Raw genomic sequence first — 3,656 nt, forward strand, 5'->3', positions numbered from 1 at the left:
TTTGGTTGGGTTGCTGACACGAGAAGCGACAGCTCGTTTCTTATTAAAACGGCCGGGGACCTCACTCGATCACTGGTATGTAGTGCTGAACCAATTCATCTTGCCTTGTTTTCACGTGGCGATTCGTGTCTTGCGTGGCGGATCTGCCAAAGGGCAGGCAACACAAAAAAACTTTCATCACGTTGTTTCGCATGTCTCGACGACATGTCATGCCTCAAAACTGCTGGTGGAGGTCAGCGCTCGGTGTGTCATTCTAGATGTCGAATGTCTATTGATGTAGGTTTACGAGACTGCTGTGTCCTACCTTGGGTGTGCTGGGCTACGATTATCGTCTATGTGAGGTGTTGGGGTAGGAGTAGGGTTTCCCACTGGATTTGGCTATTTTAGTATTCTTGTTGTTGCGTGATTGTGTGGTTTTAATTTCTTCCTTGGTGTCGTCTCACGAGTTGGAAACACTAGTTAGGCACTAGTCTTCAAGCCCTTTGCTAAAATGCTCACTGGATCCTGCTTCAGTGGGAAACTGTGCCATGGCGTCTCCTTGATGAGTGTGTTTTTTTTTCATCATCCAAGTGTAGTGGTCCATCTCATGAGTTTGGATCTGGGGGCAGAAAGAAGCTTGAGACATGAATCGGTTTAGTATTATTGTTGGCTAGAACTTGACATTTTGCCTTTTTGTTTGTGGGTGAAATTATTGGCCATCAGAGAGAGGGGTTGGTGAGGCATCCTTTTCCACAAGAGATTCGCAGTGTGAGTGCAGGTTTGGATTGTTTGATTGGTTTGGTGTGTTGGTTGGTGGATAAAGCAGGACCTTTGGGGTAGGCTTGGCGGATTGTTGGACAGTCTTGGTGTTTATGGAGTGGATTTGTTGGGGGTGATTAATGCGTACTTTTTTTATTCATAGTTTCGTGTGCGTGACACTGGGTATCTGCTTGTGATGGGACTAGCGTGGGTTTCAGAGGATCCCTCCAGTAGACCACGGGAGAATCTCAGACGCTCCTTCGGTTTAGTTTTTTTTCGGTGCCTGGTTTACATTGCATTGCTTGGCCTCTGCAGAGTTCTCTTTCCTGCAACAAAGGTCTTCGGGGAGTTTATCGTTACGGGGTGTTTGGGGGGTTTTCTGTTGGTGGTGATTGTTTTTGTTGTTTTGGTTGGTTGGTTTTTTATTGTTTTTGTTCGGGCGTTTGTTGGTTTTGTTTGTGTGTTTTGGGTATAGTTTTTGTGTTTTGTCTTGCTGATTTGTTTACCGTGGGTTTTTTGTGTGTTGTGAAAGCTTGGATAAGTGGTAATTGTTACAGGTAAATGGAGCTGTCTAGGGTGAGCTTGCTCACTAATCGAGTGCAGAGCATCAGCGACGTCTACTTTTTGTGAAAACCCTGTTTGTGAGCATTTTCTTGGACCAGGTTGTTTGGGTATGATGTTAGAGAAGACTTGGGCAATACTTGTGTACAAACTTGTTTGTAGTGTGTTTGTGCATAAAGGCCAGTTTCTCCAGAACAACGGTAAGCAAGGGGTTCAGCTTGTGTCCTTGGGAGCTATTTCTGTCGCTGAATTAGCATGGTTTTTTATCTCTTTTTTTTTGGGTGGGGTTGGTGTGTGGTGATTGATGTGGTGGGTTGGTTTTGTGTTTTGGTTTTTTTTTGTGTTTTTGGTTCACTATTTGCTTATTTTTCTTACTTATAGGCTCTTTGAGGAGCATGGGTTGGGGTTTGCAACCTATCAGGTGGTTTGGGTGGTGGAATACAACAAATAACTTGCACATTCTGCGGTTACTGGCATAGTTTCTGCAGATATTCATGCAGCCTCTCATAGCACAAAAACAAAACGATACCGGATGCCTAATCCTGTCTGCGTGATCTTCTTGCAAAATAACTGTTGCAACCCGGATCTGCTGTGATGCGACAGCGGCGCATGTAGATCCGTAATACCGTAATGTCGGGAGTATAAGGGGCCAACATAATGTGGATCTTTTAGCATATGTATAGCATGGCTCGCTAGCTAGCTTGTTTAATGTAGGATGAAAGAGGTAATGCCCACTATTTCGTTAGTCCTTTGGTGGAAAGCAGTACTTAACAAAAATGAATAAGGAATGTGTTTTCCCATGATTTGTATCGTCTATAAAAATGTCTGCGTATATATTCGTAGATCCACAGACGAGGTGGCCGAGTGGTTAAGGCGATGGACTGCTAATCCATTGTGCTCTGCACGCGTGGGTTCGAATCCCATCCTCGTCGATATCTATTTTAATTTTTGACTGTTTATGTCATTTGCTCATATAGTCATTATGTTTGGCAAAATAATCACATGTGAGAGCATTGCTACACGGTTCTCTCTTTTTATATTTATTTACTCTTGCACTATATCCTATTATCTTCATACATATACACACTGAGTATCATTATTTATCATATCTATCATCATGTCTATCATGCTATATTTGAATAACATAGTGTAGGACCATACCTATATAAGGCATATTTATACTTTTTATTTTTCAAAATACCAAACAGATCAAGCATTTTAGCCATTCCTCATTTCGCTCAATTTAACACTGTCTTTTCATGGGCTGATTCTGTGAGAACAGCACCATCTACAGGCCTGGGATATGTACTACAGCGTCTCCAGCGCTTTCGAACGGCAATGTCCGTGGCTGTCTCCTCCTGATTAGTGGAGTTGGCCCAATAGCCGTAGCGCCACTTCTGTGACGTCATAGAAGTGTTCAAATCTGGATCAGTCTGTATCAGATCCGTTGCAGCCCCTTTTTAAGAGATTTGGGTATGGAGGAAAATAAAGAGGGTTGTGTTGTCTGACACTTGGTGAGTTCCCTGGAACACCGGGGACACATATTCATGTATAAAAGATGTACAAAAGTGCATTTTGCATGATAGGTCACCTTTAAAGTTTACACTGTTAACCTTGTTAATAACAACACTGGATTTTTTTTTTGCGCCACTCACTTTACAATTGTCTCCTAACGTTCTATTCTCATTCAGTTTATGTATGTCATGTCTTTCTTTTTATTCTTTAAATTGTTTAACTTGATTGTGTTACTTACTGGTAAGCTTCTATACTTTTTTTAAAGTATTTATTTCCTAGTACTGCATCAACAATTCAAATTCCCTGCTGGTTATCAATAAACGTCTATCTTAGCATAGATAGATATGTTGAATCTTATAATATTATATTTCTATTTGTCTTCAATATATTGAGGGGCAAACATAGAGGTGATAGTAATTTTGTTTGATGTTCTTTTTGGAAAAACTTAATCTCCAACAAAACCAGGAATGTGAATTGTGTTCATTTTAATCCAGGTCGCAACAGTTACAGCTGTGATGTTAAATTGTAAACATCTGATTACGTCTAAGGGCTTTGTTGCACACAGTAATGATGTAAGAAAACACACAGAAAGAACATTTGAGAAACATTTTTAATGACCATTAACAAAAACATTTTTGTCCTCATGACTACATGAACAGTGCTGACAGCAAAAACATCAGGTCCGAGGCGACATTTCCTCATTTTAGACAGAGTTCAGAAATGAATTCAACATAGCTCAAACATGTGCTATAGACCAGACTACAACTTATGTTGTGTTTTTAATAACGGGGCTTTATCATCAAGGTTGTGGTGGTAGTACTGACTTGTGGTCCCATCATAAT

General features: G+C 40.8%; 1 non-coding gene across 1 annotated transcript; it reads left to right on the forward strand.

Annotated features, from left to right (window-relative positions):
* Nucleotides 1–2,149: 2,149 nt before the first annotated feature.
* Nucleotides 2,150–2,231, forward strand: trnas-gcu (transfer RNA serine (anticodon GCU)). Its single transcript has one exon. It is a non-coding gene; the product is annotated as a tRNA-Ser (tRNA).
* Nucleotides 2,232–3,656: the final 1,425 nt, after the last annotated feature.

The sequence above is a fragment of the Notothenia coriiceps genome, unplaced genomic scaffold, assembly GCF_000735185.1.
Source record: "Notothenia coriiceps isolate Sejong01 unplaced genomic scaffold, NC01 NC01_scaffold00028799, whole genome shotgun sequence".
In the NCBI taxonomy this organism is placed as follows: Eukaryota; Metazoa; Chordata; class Actinopteri; order Perciformes; family Nototheniidae; genus Notothenia; species Notothenia coriiceps.